We start from the raw sequence: 18,982 nt of genomic DNA, 5'->3' as shown, positions 1-18,982 counted from the left end.
AGCCTTCCAGCATCTTTTGAGTTGCTTTATTTGCATATACATACACATGTGTATACATACACATAAGACAACTTTTAATGCACTTATTCAAAATTGGTTTACTGAGGACCTACTATTGCCAAACCCAAGCTGTGACTGGGGATGCAATGGAGAACAAGATAATCAGGTCTTGGCCTTTCCAGACCTCACAGTGGGGAATCATCAGTCAGAATTCAGTGCAGACAACAGAACTCACTCTAGTTATTTCCAACTGCAAGGCAGTTAGCATAGGGATTGGAGTGCTTACAAAACCACTGGACGTGCTAAAGAGGAAGTTAAGGGGCTACTGCTGAACAACTTATTTTGAAGGCATAGAGTTCTATGACCTTGAAGTAGGACAGATTCTACAGCTACTGACACTGCTATCTCCCCACAAGTGATTTGCCCATAAAGCTGGAGGCTAGACATGGAATGCTTAGTCTACCCACCACAATCAACTCTAATGTCTATAGAGCCTTGGTCACCAGGAAAAGAACTTTATATATATCTTCCAAATTTTAGAAAGAGAAGAAGGGAAAGACAAGTGTGGCCGCAGACTGATGTATTCTGGACAGTACAGCACACCAGTCAGTACTAAACACACAAGACTGAACTGCCTACTCCATTCTGCAGATGATAGATTTTTAACTCAGACAATACTTCACATTTCTCTCTTGGGATAAAATGGTTCCTACACTTCTTTTTAGCTGAAAAACCGCTACTCATCTTTGAAGATACAGCTCAAGCACCACCTCTTCCATGAGGTCTTTCTTCGTGCTGCTAAGATAAGAACTAGCTACTCTCTCCTTGGGCTACTCTCTCTTCCCCATGGAAGCAGACACAGACTTTCATCATGGTGCCTGCTAAACTTATTTCCACTCATACCAGTTTTTCTGGTTAACTGTCAGCTCTTTAAAGCAATTCTGTGGCATGTAACAGATATAGAATTAATAACTGCTGAATGAATAGCCAAGGCTGGGGTCCTTACCACAAACTCAAAATGTAGGTGGTGATTCCACCTGTTCCCCTATTGGGTCAGAGAACTGAGTGAGTGAGTCCCCTGTTTTCACAGATGCTAAAATTTTGAACAAAGTTGGTACATCTTAGCTCTGGTACAGTCTGGGCAATTGCAAGGCACTGGGATGGCTTGAGCAGAGACTAGGAAACAGAAAAATACTTAGTATCTGTTAGGATTCTTTTCATTGCAATTAAAAGAATTAAGCTAACAGAAACTGGTTTAACTAGCAGAAACTCAGCTCAAATTAGATTTAAAAAAGAGGAGGGGGAATGTACTCACCAGCATAACTGAAAGGTCAGTGTGCTGGCTTCAGGCATAGTTGGATCCAGTCTACATCCTATATCATCAGTGTCACTCTGGCTCAGTTTTCCTCTGTGACTTATATTCTAACATTGACTCTTCCCATGTGATAGCAAAGCTCCCAACTTATACAGTACCCAGCAGGCAGCCTCAGTGAAAACAGAGAGTCTCTTACCCAATACTTCCACAAAATCTTTCATGTGGCCCAGTCCGGGTCCCAACTATCCTGGACCGAAAGCTAGGAAGACAGAAGATGTAGGTAGGCCAGGGTGCTCTCCCATCCTGAAATGAGGGGGCTTCTATGGTCTGGTTAACCCCATAAAAGCCTATAGGCTGAGCTTGGAAAGTGGTGGCCTATAAAAAAAGTTGAGGTGGTGTTATGAGAAAAAAAGAGTATGAACGGTGGGTAGGAAAAATAACACATTTCCTGCAGTGGGCATCTAGTACTTTGCAATCTCCAAAGCCCCACTCTTCATTTTAAAAGAGACTTTGAACTATTCAGGGTATCAAGAGCAACAGCAAAACTGCAGCCTTTCTCAGGGTGCTTCTGTGATGGGCTGCCCGAGGAGACTGGTACAAAACAGAAAAATCTGACATCATTTCTAAGTTTCAGTTGAGACTGGGGAGAGAAAGGAAAAACCCATCAGTTTCGGGTCTTGAGTAATAAAACCAGAGTGAGAAGGAAGAGGAAAAATGCTTGGGATGTAAATGTAATGAACAACAGAAAATAATTGAAAAGGAAGTGGCTTCCTCTCGTGTGTCAGTTGGGCCTTGTGAAGAACAAGAGAAGTACCTTTTCTGGAGCCTCAGCTGCTCTGCTGCCTTTCCAGCCGTCTCCTTGGGAAGAATGAGGCTTTAACAACTAGCATGGTGTCAGGGCTGGCTTCCACCCAAGCCTGAACAGTGCCCCCATTGAGGTACCCCAGGGACAGCCCTGGATGCCTCTCCCTTCTCCTGCTCCCCTCAATGGGCTATTTGTGGGACTAACAAGGACCGGGAGACACACTGCCCATCTCCTACAAGACCCCAACAGCTGCAGGAATCCTCAGGAACTCCACAGGCTCCCTGTACATGTCTGTAAAGAGACTAACAGGAGGAATGCCAGATTCAGAAAGGGGTCCCCAAAAGCCTCCTGGATGAGAGAGAAAAATACTCCCCAGTTCTCTTCTCCTTTCCGGGCTTTTCTCTTATCTCCTGAGATGGCAGTTCTGCACCCCAAAAATATTTGCTATCTTGCCTTCTTCATGGCACAGATACCTCCTCTGTTCTACCTTCCTTGCTAGCTGGGAGAGAGAATACAGAGAAGAAATAAGCAGAGAGTTTATGACTGTAGCCATGTTCAAATACTACATCTTTACTGCCCACTTCCAATGCTGAGACAAAGTGACCTCAAGTAGAATAGGAAGTGGTAGCTAAAAATTCTTATCAAATACCAAGATCAAGCTTCTGTTCTTATTGATTTAATCCCACAACAATGCCAAAGGACAGCAGACAGATTCTAATTTTTCTGTGCCCATTAGGTAATGATTGCTACTGCCCTGGGGAAAGAGATAAGCATACTGGCCAGAAGAGACAGATAAGAATGCATTATTATCTCTGACTTCCTACTTCCAGAGGATATAGAAGCATGCCTATATGTTTTCATTTAAGGGGTACATGTTGAGCCCTACAAAAATTTCTCCCTCTAGAAGCTTGTTATTGCACATGAAAATTTCCCATCCTTATAACATTCCTATTGTTTGTAGGCTGATGTAAGTGGTGGTCTGCATGAATAGAAGCATGCCTATTTGGTGGAAATTTACCAAAGCATAGGGGCGCTTGGGTGGCTCAGTTGGTTGAGCATCCAACTTCGGCTTGCATCATGATCTCACAGTTTGTGGGTTCAAGCCCTGTATCAGGCTCTGTGCTGACAGCTCAGAGCCTAGAGTCTGCTTTGGATTCTGTGTCCCATCCCCCTCTCTGCTCCTTCCCCACTTGTGCGCTCACTCACACACTCGCTCTCTCTCTCTCAAAAATACATAAACATTAAAAAAAAAAAAAGAAGTTTACCAAAGCATAAATTTCTCTGGGCTCTAGACATTAAGCCCTATAAGTGATAATGATGGCATGTAGGTGATCGTGCCTTTCCCAGAGTAATAGCTGGGATAAAAGGAAGAGAGTCAGCTCCAGAGACAAATTTTGACTACTTGTCAATGAACAGAATCTGAAGAGTGATCTAGTACAGCTTTACTCTTCAATCCCTCCACAACCTCCCAGCCAGAAAGCTGATATCTGGCCTCATTTTTCAGGGTCAGGGGACTCCTCTCTTCCCATGCCAGTCCATTCCACTTTTGAACAAATCTTACTCATCAGAGAATTTCCAATATCACACAATTTCCTTACAATGTCCAGACATTGACCCAGGTCTTGCCCCAATGCTACATTCTCTAATCCGTGAAATCCCCAACCCTTCAAATAACTATTTCTACACAGCAATCACTCATGCCTCCTCCTGAGCTATTCTGCAGGCTAAATCGTAGCTTCTGGGAATCCTGCAAGTTTCCTAGGTGATCCGCTGCCTAATTTTTACCACCTGGTTGACTGTGTCTAGATAAACTCCCTGGACCTTTTAAGATAAGGAACTTATCTGATATTTGGCCGAAATTAAAATACAGGACCATTACCAATCCTTGATAGGAGGATCCTACCTACACGAATGCACTCTTGGGTCGATGCTTGTCATGGGACACAGGACTCTCATTGAACTTCCTAGTGATAAAACTCATGAGACTTTTCACATGAACTTCTATTAAGCCAGTCATCTCCAGTCAATTCATTTTTTTAATCTAAGATCTAATCTTAATTTCTCATTTAACTTTATCCCCTTCATTTCAACCCATCAATTTAACATATAGAGATCTTTTAAGAATATGAACTCAGTTATTAGAACCTCTCAAATTTATAAAAATACTCAAATACATCTTCTATATTTTCATTCAGAATAAATAAAAGTGAAGGCAAAACTGAGAAGCTCAGATAAAGAGCCCTGAAACCTAATGTTAGAGATCTTTCAATGCCATGTTCAAAACCATGTCTATATAACAAAAACAGATGCCAGAACCCTGAGAGCTCAGTCTTTCTTTCTAGCCCAGAGACACCTCACATAAAATAATATCTTACTGTTGGACATAAGGTAATATTTTTATGCTTTCTTTAAATTGATTTTGGATAGGGGTGGTCAGTATTGCTTTTCATACTATACAAATACAAAATTCTATGGAGATAGCAGAAGCAGTGGCCTTTTAACCTACCTTATGCATTAGGTAATGGGTCTCTGATCTTTTAAAAAGATTATTTGTTATTAAAACAGCCTTTTTGCCAAAATCCTATGTCTTCTTTTCTAAGATTTCTATACCAAAGCTAATCTAGTCAATATGACAATAAAAGCGACACCAAAATCTTACCCCTTATTGTCCTGGGGTTCTCCAAAGCCTCCCCAAAGAGGCACTATATTTTCATTACCCAGGGAAAAATAGAACCATTCTATAAATTATTTTCAGATAATTGCATGAATATCATATCCAAACTCTTGCAAAGCAAATTTGAATACTCAGCTAAGGCAGCTGTAGGGTGGGAAACCTCAGTTTTAATTGCAGACACCCCATCTGGCAAAGTCATGTGAAAAATGCAATCATGTCTCAAATCAGATATTTTCCCTAAGCCATTCCCTAGCTTCATGTCTCACAGAAGTAGAGCATGAGCTGAAAAATGAACAGGGTAACAACATGAGGATAAATAAGTCACTTATTTCAGGATTCTAATGGAAAAAAAATTTCACTGAAAAAAAAAGTCACAGCTAAGTTCAGGTTTTGAACTTGTCTCATCATAGGATGAACAATCAGAAGGAAAACCCAGGTAATTCTGTTACTTTTTGAGGTCATAGTAATCCCTTTCCTACAAGGTCCTATTACAAATACTAAGTTGAATCATAGCTTACCTTGCCACATTTCAGCCCTACAAAAGGAAGTTTACTTCTCTCCAGAAATTTACCTCTCTCCAGGTCCAAAAACATTCTGCAAATTATCTTGTACTCTTCTCAATCATTTTGCAGTTCTGTTGTGATGAAATATTACTTCCATTACCCAGTGCTAATACCTAGCACCTTCCCACACAATGTCACCAAATCCTTCCTTCATAATGCCGCTTCATTCATTTCCTCCTTTGTTTTCCCTTATTTCTTCCCACTAGAAGGAACTATAACCTGAGTCCTTCAAACTTCAGAATTAATACCCAAATAGCAGTCTTAGAACCACAAGAAGTCTAATACCCATTTCAGTATTTCAGAGGATCAGCACAGGATGCTTCTCCTGGGAGACTGCCAGTCATCTCTCTCCCCAAATCCCTGCTCCTGGTCCCTCTGAATCCATGTGCCCCTCTTGTCCACTCCTCACAGCCCTTTGTCCTTCACACATACTCTATTCTTGCCCTTCCCTTACACAAGGCACTACCAACATAAGGCCCTATTTCTCAGGCTTACATTGAACGACTGGAAACTTTGGAAAGTAATTCCAGAACAGGATAAAATTTAATTCAGCTATCACTGTTGCTAATGTCCATCCATAAAGAGTCCCTTCCTGGCCAAGTTACCAGGCCAGCCCTCAGAATGGAGTCCCAGGCACCATTTCCTTTTTCTCAACCAGCAAGGGAAAACTCAATCTTCCTTAACATTAAAAAATACAAACAAAACAAAACAACAAAAACTCTACAATAATTCAGCAATCCTGAAGCACAAATACATCTGTACTCAGGTTTGTTAGTAGCAATTTTTTAAATTCAGCAAGCACAAAATTATAGTACCTCTACATGATGTAATAGCACCTGGTTCTTTTTTGGGAGGGAGGAGGGGCAAAGGGGGAGGGAGAGAGAGAACCTTAAGCAGGCTCCATGCCCATAGCGTAGGTGATGTGGGGCTGAATCCCATGACCATGAGATCATGACCTGAGTGGATATCAGGAGTCGGATGCTCAACCGACTGAGCCACCCAGGTGCCCCAGCACTTGGTTCCTTAAAGTTATTCTGCTACCTCTAAAAGGAGCAGATATTTGTAGCTTCTTTCAGTTATGGTAAAATCACTTATTATGTAATGTTAAAGAAAAAAAAGGATCTCAACTGTAAAAACTCTGGAGGAAAGTATGCCAGATTATCAACAGGGGTTACAGGAGTATGGGTGATTGCTATTTTATTGTTTAAGCTTTCCTGTGCTTCTTAAAGCCCACTGGATAATCACTGTCTTTTATGACCATTTAGGTATGACCATGTAGGTAAGCAGACCATTGAGCTTACCTGCATGAGTACCTACCTGGCTGTTCTCATGCTGCAGCTCACCCTACTCCCAGAGAAATATCTTATTCCACAAGATTCAGCCCAAATATCACCCATGAAGCCCTATATATCCACCCATCTTCCCATCCCATTGGGCAATTGGCTGCTTCCCCTACTGTCAACCTATAACAATCTGAACAATCTTTCTTAATATTTCTTATGTCTGTATCAATAGGGTCTTAATAGTGACAAATAGCACTCTGACACTGGAGAGAGTTTATTACAGAGACTCTTTACAAAGAAGCAGAGTACAAGGAAATCACAAAAGATAGTGCATACCCCAGAGAAAATAACAGGGGGCTCTGTTACCACCCTTAGCCTGAAAACGGTAACAGGAGAAAATGGTTCCCTGAGCCTGGATAAGGAATGAGACAAAGCTGCAACCATCAATAAAGGGATACCACTGGCCTAAAGCAAACCCCCAGGAAAAGAATCAATGCTTTCTCCTCCCTCCTTCCAATTACCTACTGGTGCTCAATACTGGCCATTCCAGCTGGAAGCCAGGGGACAAGAGAGCCCTTTGATATGGCCCATAGAGGGCAGCTTCCCAAGAGGAGCAAACCAAAGATCCACTAAAGAACATAATTATTGATTTACAGGTGTGGCTTCAATGTCTGTTGCCTGAGCTCATGGTTACATCCCATGCCTTGCAAACTCCAGACCCACCACCCTTTCCATCTTCTTTCCAAAGGATTTCAGAGAGTGAGGCTTCTCTTGAGCTAGGCCTTGCTACATCGTGCGTGGTTCCTCTCACTAGACCACTTCCTCCCATGCTGGACACCACCCTTCTTCCTTCCTTTTTCTCACATCAGCACAAATTCAAGGATTATTGTATGTATCTTACTTTTAACTGAAGGGTGGAGGGTAGAGGGGGTAACTGTAGCATAGCATAACTTTTATTAGTCATCTCTCTTATAAATATTTATTAACCATTCTCTGCCATGAAGAATTTCTTGACTGTGCTCACCATCATCTTCCAGGGACTCCATCTCACTGAAGGTCTTTCTCCAATGACAACCCTCCAAACCCTAAACTCAGTTATACAATTTTTGGTCTAAACCTTTAGATATTTTAGTGCATTAGTATTTAAAAAAATCAAAATTGGCATATTTTATCGTTTTATTGGAACCAGGCCAGAATTAGGGTGAGGAAAGTGAGGCAAGATCACACACATGCACCCAAGGCATGTGCTTCACACCCCCCCTAGTCCTGGCCCTGCCAATGGGGGCAGGAGGGATTAGAGGGGAGGAGGCAGAGGCTCATCTCTCTACATTAAATATGCCCATTGAGGTGCTTTTCCAAACCAAAAGATAACTTCTTTTTTTCAAGCAGAATTTTGCCTTTAAACTCTTGCCAACTTTGAGAATTTTTTCTTGCCAACCATCCTCCATTGGACCATGAGATCCTTCAGAATAGAAAATGATGCTTAATCTATTTCTATATCCCCAAGTGCCTAGACTTACAGGATGAATTATAAACCTTTGCTTAATATAAGGGTCCAGTGTAAAAATTCATAAGGTCATTTTGTAAATATTGAATCTATTTAGAGCTTTCTTTTTTTGAATTCAAATCTAAAGTCCTAGAAAACTAGCTAGCAAGGACATGAAGAATTCGTCTAATCTACAATCTTTTCATTTTACACATTAGGAGACTAAGGACTATTTCCATGGTATTATTTGCAAGCAAGTTGCTCAGCATTTATCCAGTATAATTAGTATTTCCCATGGTTAGGGTGCTATCCCATCTGAATAATTTTGATAGCATCCCAGTGAACAAAACGGAGTAAAATTCCCCATATTGTTACAATGCTATTATTTCTCCCAACAGAAATCTCAGACTCACCATGTAAACATACACAAGAGATGCAAAATAGGGAAAAAAATACTGACACCCAACCAATGACTTGAGTCAGAACAGCTTTTATCACAGCCAGATACAGTAACACTAACACCAAGGAGAAACTACAGTTTTAAATCAAAGCCAGAAAAAATGTATTTGCTCAAGTAAAGGCATGAGTGCAAGATTTACAGAGAGGACAACAATGATTAGGAAAGCTTGCTTCTTAACAATGTACTCATTGTGTCAAACTTGTAAGGCACCCAGCAAGCTGACAAGGGTCTCTCACCCCTGTGCCCAGGACAGTTTGGCCAAAGGACATCTAGGGTGACATGCCTCAAACAGTCAGCACTAATCTCTTATCCCGGAATAGCCCAACAAACCTGTCCAACCTGACTGACTGCCTTTTAGAAACACCTTTGGAATTCTTTGTTCAGTTCTCCTCGGTTTACACTGGATCTTCTCATTTCTGGGACTTCTCTGATGACCTGATCTTCATCAACGACGACTTCCCCAACAAGTCTACCAACCCCAGATTTGTCCAACAGATGACATTAATAAGAACCAATTAAGAGTTATGCATTCAAAACAGGCGAGGTACACATTCACACACAAGTCAGAACTGTCACAGAATCACTTCTTACAATATTCCCCTGGCAGAAAAGAGGTCAAACTGACCTTGAAGAAGAAATGTCCTTTTCTAACTAGTTACCAAGACAACACCAACCCTCTCTCTGCAGGGTACCTGCCCTTGGGGTTTGCACCTGCCAGCTGGTAGCAAAAGTGGCCCAGCAGCCTTAGTTCCCTGTCACTGGGCTCATTTCACCAACAAAGGTGCCAGCAGTGCCAGTTGGCTTCATGAAATGGATACCTGCCCACTAAGCATTGGCCCAGAGATCAGGGACTTTCACAAAGGCCAGCCAACAGCTGGCAAGCAGGCACCGCCAGGTCATTGTCATCCTGGACTGAATCGGAGACAAAGGCTCTGTCTGTTCCCTCCATATTTTATTTTCAGCTCCAGGTCTCTTCCTATGGGAGGGCCGTGTTGAAGGTGCCTTTCTTGACTTTTTTTGTTCCTTTAATGTCATCCTGTCTATGCATGCTGGTGTATAAAAGCCTTCCCCGACCCATGTCTTGTTTTACTGCAAATCAGAAAGCTCACCATAAGTCACACAGGGGCAGTGAGTTCTGATTTGGAGCTGTAACCAGAAGCTGCATCAAACTTTTTCCCCTGGCTTCACACCAAGGCCTCCGAGGATTCCTTGTCACATGAGGTTAGTGTAGTTTCACATCCTCTAAAGCAAAGCTCTGTCGAAACTCTCTAGTCTCACATGGCTTCGGCTCAAAAAACCACCCCACTCAGCTGCCTTTCAAACTGTTTTGAGCAGTGAGTCAGGAGATCTAGGTTCCAGTTTTAGCTTAGTCTACATGAACCTGACCAATCACTGGTCCTCAACCACTACTTAGGGAAAATTAGGGGCCAACCTAGCTGTCACTAGAACCCATTTCAACCTGCATTTTTTATTTTTTTTTTTTAACATTTATTTATTTTTGAGAGGGGGGTGATGCACAGAGAGAGGGAAACACAGAATCTGAAGCAGGCTCCAGGCTCTGAGCTGTCAGCACAGAGCTCCACACGGGGCTGGAACCCACGAGCCGTGAGATCATGACCTGAACCGAAGTCGGACACTTAACCGACTGAGCCACCCAGGTGCCCCTCAACTAGCATTTTTTAAATACCAAAGAGACAAACCAAAAAACAAAATCCTTTATTTCCGCTACCACTTTACAAAGAAGCTACTAACCTGAGAATTTCTAAATACTAACAGATATTATTTTGGTTTAAAAATAAATGGATACACACAACAACATGGATAATCTCAAAAATATTATTCGAGCAAAAGAAACCTCATACAAAGTTCTAAAATAGGCAAAGCTAATCTACAATAAAAAAAATAAGAAAGTGGCTGTCTCTGGGAGTGAAGGGAACAGGGATTATTTGGAAAGGAGCATAAAGGAACTTTAGGGAATAAATATTATATTTTGTATCTAGATAGGGGTTTGGATCACACAGGTGAAAGCCCCTGTCAAAACTCATAAAATGCTACTCTTTAGATGGATTGATAGAAGCCTGGAGAAATAGGTAATAAAATAATTACAGCAAAATATTCATTGTAGAAACTAAGTGGGTATATATGTGTTCTCTGTGTAATTCTTTTTACTTTCCTCTATGCTTAAATACTTTCATAATAAAGTATTGGAGGAAAAATACACTGTAATAATACTCCCTCTTTCTAGACATGTAAACTTTTTTCCCACTAAGTAAGTCAGTGCCAATGGGAATATTCATTGATTCGAGCAGAGAAGTCAATGATGCTCTGTGGTGACTAATTACTTTATCACTGCCTGAGGCCTTCAAGGGAAGAGGACACAAGTTCTGCACATCCAGAACCCACCCTTTGACCTCATCGTCCTCCACAAAGTTATCAGAAACAAGTTTCTTGGGAGGCTGGCTACCTGCCCACTTCGAGGGTTGGTCTCTCATCACACTGTGTACACCTCTGCTCTCTGATTATTAATATTCTTTATAGCCTTACAATGAGAAGGTTCCAATTAAGACAAGTATTCCAATTCCAAATATAATCGGAAATCCATTTTTGGACCCCCTCTGGGAGTAAATCAATTACTCAGGGACAGATTACAAGTGAATCTTTCACTGGACTCACTACCCTGTTACCCATCACAAATATAAATATCATAAATATGTCCCTACAATATTGATTTTCTTAACCACTTTCCTTTAAGACTCTAAAAACATATTCTTCTTTGTTCCTCTTCAAGTAGATTTCTTCTCCCTAAAAATCTTCAAGCCATACACACACACAAAAAAAAGCACATGTTACTATGGTCTACACTGAACTAGCAGACACCTAATTCACAGCTAACTTCTTTTGGAGAAAAAATTAAAAGGGAAGAAGCAATTACTAAGAAGGCAGAGTAAAGTGATTTCCTAGGGGATAGAATTCATGACTCTTGTCCATTTTTCTCATGGTTAAGTAAATCAAATCTAATAGAAACACTCATTTACTAAGTTCCAAATATCTTCAAAGCCTTGAGTTATTCAAAGAATTAGATTAGTTTCTTTAAACTAGTACGTAATCTAATCTAGTGAAGGAGATAAAATATAAGCTTATGCAAAGTTAAACAATAAAATATCCAGATAATTGTTTCATACGTCAGGGGAAGAGGTGTCCAAGCTCCATGAACAATGGACTGACAGATGAATGGGGGGAGCTCTAAGCACTTAAGAAAGGACATATAACCTCTAAAAGGAGTGGGGGTAGAGACCTCACAAGGTGGGATTTCAGCTATGTCTGGAAGAATATATAGAATTTGAGGAATGCAAGAAGGGGAGAGACCACGTTGGGCAGGTAAAACCAGGTGGTTAAAGAAGTACTTTTGTTCACAATGTTTCAACAGCAAAGCATCACTACATTTGTAAAAGGCCTCTGTGACTCTGATTTCTTTGAAGGAACTGGTGCACAAATTCTCTACTATTCTTTAAAAACTCAACCTCGGTCTGCCTTAATGTCTCAAAGCAAATGAAGACAGATCACTTCAACAAACTGGACCACTGAGACATTAGCAGGATCTCACCACTCAGAAGGGTCATCTCAATTGCAAGAGTACTCCCAAAAAACACACATGTGCCCTTATCCAGCACTGACAAGAGGCCTATGAGCCATTTTTCATTTAGCCAGGTCATATCCAGGAAAGATGAGGCCTAGGACTGTTCACAGTCATGGTCAATTCTTTTACATTAATGTTTATTTTCAGAATAATACTAGACTTCCATAAGCCACACCACAAAAAATTAAATTATAAAACCATTCTAAGCAATCACAAAGTTTCCACTACTTTGATTTCTCACAATTTTTGTTGTGACAGCAGATGATTTATACTTGGATAAAAAGCCAAATTAAATCTGCATAGGTAGAAGTCAATATATATTCAAATAAATACAATAATTTTTCCAGCTTTATTGAGATACAATTAAAATTTAACATTGTATAAGTTTAGGGCATACAAAATGATGATTAAAATGTTATTATTGGGTTATTTTTTAATTCATATCTTCCCCCCCATATCCCCACTGCACTATACAACTCTCATATTGGGGAATGAGCAAAGGAGATGGAGACATAACACAGGGGTTTCATTTCCAACTTTGTTCTCTGTGACTTTGGGACAGTCTCACAACATTTCTGAGCCTCTATTTCTTTTTAGGGGGAGGGGAAGACAGAGAGAGAGAGAGAGAGAGAGAGAAAGGGCACAAGTGAGAGAGGAGCAGAGAGAGAGAAAGAGAGAGAGAAGCAGGGCTCACCCAAAGCGGGACTTGTATTTTTACCCAAAGCTGGGCTCATGCTCACCCGAAGCGGGAGTTGAGTTCACCCACTGTGGGGCTCAACCTCACCTGCTGTGGGTGTCGAACTCACAGTGAGATCATGACCTGAAGCCAAAGTCAGATGCTAAACTACTGAGCCACTCAGGTGCCCTCTGAGCCTCTATTTCTTCAGACATAGGCTGGGGAAAAAAATAGCTACGTCAAAGGGTTGATGTGAGAATGAAAGAGAACAGTGGGTGTAAAGGACCCAGGGAGAGGATGTTGACCCACAGCAGATGCTCTATATATATTCTGTTAAAATGAATTTAGAAGAACCTGTTCTGTGAAGAGAGAATCAAGATAAATCGGTAAAAAATTGGATTTGAACCCATAATTAATCGGCTATGCCATTGTTTTTCCCATTCCAGTAATTCCTCTCGGAGTTTCCACCTATAGATGCTTGTTAGAAAGGTTTACAGATTTGATAAGCAATCTTTCAAAAGCCCTCTCCCAACCCCAACACACACGTTTGTTAAAAATTAACACTCATCCCCTTTTGTGAAACTTTTATTAGGAAATCTCAAACATGGTGCTGAATGGAGGTAGTAGTTTTTATTTCCTCCATTTCTCTGTACTTGTAGAAACTGAGGCACAAAGTTAAGATACAGGTGTGACCAGGCCTTTTGAGAAGTTCAGCTGACTGAACTGCTTCTGGGCCAGAATCATTCACCTAGATACCTTAAAAACAAGCCACAGGAATGAGAAGTAAGAGAAGTGTAAATGCAGTTTAAAAATACTGCACTTTCAGAACACCTGAGTGACACAGTCGGTTGACCATCTGACTTTGGCTCAGGTCATGATTTCGCAACTCACGAGTTCGAGCCCCGCATCAGGCTCTCTGCCGTCAGCATGGAGCCCACCTCAGATCTTCTGTCCCTCAATCTCTCTCTGCCCCTCCCCTGCTCTCTGTCTTGCTCAAAGTATGTATAAATAAATAAATAAATAAATAAATAAATAAATAAATAAATAAATAGATAGATAGATAGATATAAATACTTCAGTTTCCAATGTGAAGTGACCAGAAATGAGGTTAAAGACAGATTTCAGTATGTTATGTCACAAAAAATGGGCCATTTCCTGTCCTCTCACTGTCAAGTTTAGAGCATAAAACAAGCCACAAGGATACATTTCTGCTCCATACTCTGTCTCTAGGCAGTGAGTACATAAACAGCAAAATACATACACTACATATACAAATGTATATGACACAGCTCCACATTGTGTGTGTGTGTGTGTGTGTGTGTGTGTGTGTGTGTGACCACAATCTCAAAGAAATAAAAAAATTCCCCCCCCAAAAATTTTTTAAAGTAAAAGAAAGTAAGAATGAGGAATAAAATCCAAAAGCACAATGGGAGCAAAGAATGCTAGACTTGGGAAAAATCTGACAGTCTGTTTTAACCAAACTTCTTTATTTTATAGAAAATAAACTGGACCTCAGAAAGATTTCCAATTTAAATGGAAATTACATCTGAGAGTCTGAATCTGAAACTTCCATGGTACCACCCAAAGACAGGGTTGGAATTAACTTGATAAATAATGTATGCTAAATTCCTCACTTCTCTGGTGAGGAAACTGAGGCCCAAAGAAATGAAATGACTACTTTGAGGTCATATGGTTACTTAGTAGGACCAAATCCCCTATGTTTATGCTTCTCAGAGAGAGAGGTTTGATACCTTCCCTTCCCTATCCCAAATCTCATTCAACAGCCTTCACCCACTCTTTCATTCTATGAGATGGACAACTGATATTTTTCACACAATAAGGTTTAAAGACCCACATCTCCTTCCCAACGAGGTTAGCACTCCCTTGTAGAAACTCAGGAGTCACTAGTTAAGCCCAGCCCAGGGCAAACATGGTCAGGGGGCATCCAGGCAATTTTAAATATGTTTTACAGCCACCCAAAGTTGGTCAGCCTCAAAGAGATCAATTATGAGATCAACACTTTCCCATGTTGTATTCCATCTCTATTTACCAAAATAAACAAATTCGGGCACTGAAAAATTACAGTAAACAAATATATTTTTATCCTCAGTTACAGTGGTTGTGTTGATTTTCTTCTCTCAGTATTAAATATACTGAGATAATAAGATTACTAAAACTTAATCAAATGTAGCAAGTTGTATAAATTCTACGTGGCCCTGTAGACAACTATTTTATTCATACTGCAGAAAAACTCATGCTTTAGATCCATTTGTTTCATTCATTTAATAGATTGACAAAAAAAAAAAAAAAAACTGCTTATCATGTACCTAGAATTTTTCAGGTGCCGGAGATACAACAGAGAACAAAGTTCCTGCCCTCTTAAATCTTACATTCTAATAAACAAACAAGTAAAGCCATAATATGTTAGATGTTGATACGTGCCGTGGAGGAAATAGAAAGCAAGGGAGGTAGGAGAATGGGTGCCAGGCAGAAGAGGTAGGGAGGGTTGGGTGCTATGTATTATATTTAAGATGGCCTTGCTGATAAACAGAAACAAAAGAAATGAGAAAGCAAGCTTTCTGTACACCTGGAGGAAGTGCTTTCTAAAGAAAGCCAACAAGGGTAAAGGCCTGAATCAGGAGTAGCATATTCTTGGAACGGCAAGAAGGCCAGTGTGGCTAGAGCAGAACAAGTCAAGGAGACAGTGGAAGGAAAAAGAAAATGATGTCTCAAAGGTGGCTGAAGTCAACTGTGTGGAGTCTTACAATGCATTGTAGGGGCTGGGACTTCTACTCAAGGTGAAATGGAAAGGCAATGAGCGGTATGGAACAGAGGAGTAACATGTTCTCATTTCCACATAAGGAATCACACTGCCTGTGTGCTGAAAAACAAGTTTAGCCTATTACTGGCTATTTCAATAATACAGATGAGAGATGATGGTGGCTTGGATTATGATAGCAGTGGTAGAAGTGGAAAGAAGTAGTAATATTCTTGGAGGCAGAACCCAAAGGATTTTTTGGTGAATTGGACATGGGGTGTGAAGAAAAGAGAAGAATTGATGACATCAAGGTTTTCCACTTGAGCGACTAAGGGGTGGAATTGCCATTTGCAAGAATGAAGAAGAATATGGGAGGAGCAGATTTGGGTTGCAGGTGAAGAGATTATAAATCAGGGGTTTAACCCTAAATGGTTGAGCTGAAGATGCCTATGTTAGATATCCAATTAATAGACACATTCTGTTACAGACACATGGTATTAGAGATGTATCCCAAGAATGCAACTGAATATACAACAGGATTCAGGACAGAGATCCAGTCTGGAGATATGAATGTTGGTATTGTTAGCATATGGATAGTATTAAAAGCCATGAGACCAAATGAGGTCACCTAGTAAAGGTAAGTTAAAAAATAAAATAAAAGAACCCTGAGACACTCCAATGTTTGGAGGTCAGTGAGAGGAGAAGGAACCAACAAAAGAAAGTGGAGTAAGGGACCATAGAGATGTACGAAGATGAGAGACCAGTATTCCCAAGTCAGGCAAGTGATCAGCTATATCCACTGCTGCACATAAGCTTCAAAATTCTAGATACAAACTGAATTATAATGGCAAAAGCAAAAAACAGCTTCCTGTGTCTCCTGTTATTCTATCTACAGCTTCCTGTTAATACTAGCAAGAATAGCAATAATTAAGAACTACCACCTACTGAGTGCCTTTCAAGTCCCAAGGATTGTGATTTGACAAATCTCACATGCGAACTCTTATAGGTTGAAAGTGGCTACCTGGAGCATTATGTTGAGAAGGAGTCTGTAGCTTAAGGAAAAGGATTGAGTTGTGTGTGATTTCTGTTAAGGACACAGAATGAGAATTGGCCTCATATTTGCTGGGTATTCATCATCCCTGTAATAGGACATACATTTTCTGTAGGGTTCATAGCACCTCAGTGGTCATTTAATTAGCCTCATTTTACAAATGGAGAAACCTAGTTCAGGGATGTTTACTAATCACCCTAAAGCGGCATTAGCTAGATGTGGTGAAGGGGAGACTCGGCACAGGCCCACTGGACTGTGCCCCATACTGTACAGTTTCTCTCCCCATCCCATCAAAAAAGTGCACAGAATTTCAGATTCCCAGGGTATACCGCTTCTAATTTAAACCTGTGACAGAGAAAGCATAGAATTAAAGTATAAACTTTAAAAGTAATTGCTCCTTTATGCTCAAAGAAAATATGATATAACTGATTCACAAACTGATTTAGAGAGGTATGTTTGCAAACTTAAATATAAGAGAAAAAGAAACAGAACATGAGACAAGAGTAGTCAAATGATTCAAACAAAAGTTTTTTCAACCTAGGGCAGTTGAAGATGACACAGTAAGAACAACCATTAAAAATATGACTACTATTTTGTCTTCATCATTCCCATGGCAACCAAGTATTAATCCCTGCCAAAAAATAACTCTGTAGGCACCAACAATTCTCAGTCTCTCTTTTAGCACCAAGCCCTTCCCAGAGTCATTTGTATTAACATTTGCAAAAGATTTATTTCCCTTTGATTCAAATAATTCCACATTCCCAAGAATATCTAGACTGGAGCATAGCCAGCTGCCTGCAGGGCCTGCAGCCGTCTCCCTGGTCCTGGGTAGCTCCCTGGGTGCCCATGAATGGCTCATTGTTAAAGACAAACCCACTGCAGAGAACAGAGAAAACACAGAAGAGCAATCAGTGTCATGTCCTGAGGACTGGTCTGGATTTTGAGCAATGAAACTGAGTGGGAGTGGCAAGCACCTAAGGCTGTTATGAATCAGTGATTGATGCCTTCCAGAGCAAGTCTCCTCTGAGATGCTGGCTGGGTCACCATCACTAGTCAACTCACTTCAGGAGATTCTGAACCCAAGTCCTTTATGTGACAAAGCAGAGCAGGCCCTAAACTGAAAATCAATTTCATTATCCAAGCATCTGTTAAGCACTAATTGTATGTAGGAGTAAAACACTGGATTTCAGTGAAAAGTCTAAGGTCACCTTCAAATCATGTGGATGGCTTTAGCAACTAGCCAAACATCCAAAAAGAAAAAGTGTGTTCTCTAGATTTGTATATAATGAAGAATGGGAACCCAAATCTTGCTCTGATTTTTGCTACTGAGTTTCTGCATACTAACAGGTCACTTTGGAGAGAAGTCCAGGTGTATACTTCAAAGTCTGCTGAAATCAAAAATAAAAAGGTCTATAATTTTAGCATTTCTTGGGATGAATCAACCTGTCACTAAATTCAAATTGCATAGTGAATTAAATGTTTTCCTGATGTAAATGTTCAAAATTTAGACCACATTTATTATTTCAGAGATGTACTGATAAATCCCACAATTAATACTTGATGAGTATAATTTAGTACCTGTAAGCCTATAGCTCAGAATATGTCTATTTTAAAAAGTTACACTTTCTGGTACTTATTTGTGTCTTTTATTGTCCTTATTTGAGCTTTTTCTTTTTAATAGTCAGAAAACTAACATATTTCAAGATAAAATTCTCATGCTGCTTTACTTCTCCCAGCTCCCAAAATCCCCCCAAAAAAATCAGAGAAAAGCAGTGAAGTGATCCAGAAACAATAGAATAACTCAGTTATGGTCACAATTAACCTCTCTGCAAAAAAAAAAAAAAAAAAAAAATAGGTATATCTGCTCAAGTGAAAATATATGTGACTTTATGCCACAGAGAAAAATAAACCCAACTTGCTAAGACATGCTTCTATTCTTCAACTGCCCTACTTACCATTCTGCAAATGAGGCAAAAAGGCTATATAGAGTCTGAGCTTCTACCTTATGGACACATCTTGCTCTTCATTGAGGCCATTAATATATTAAAAACACTGATGAAAGGCTATTTGTTGGGTAGAGTCATTTTTCCCTTGACATTTATTATCAGTAGAAAAGTTTTCTGTTTTAATACCCACATTCTGGCATATAATTACTGTAATAAAGTCTACTTCTTCACTCTGGGTGACTGCTGCCAGTATTATGAAATCATGGCAATGGTTGTAAAAATAAGGGAGGTCACAACCTTTCCACACACACACACACCCACTCTGCAG

Source organism: Panthera onca, chromosome A1 (assembly GCF_046562875.1).
Source record: "Panthera onca isolate mPanOnc1 chromosome A1, mPanOnc1 haplotype 2, whole genome shotgun sequence".
NCBI classification, from domain to species: Eukaryota; Metazoa; Chordata; class Mammalia; order Carnivora; family Felidae; genus Panthera; species Panthera onca.
This window is presented reverse-complemented; position numbering follows the sequence as displayed.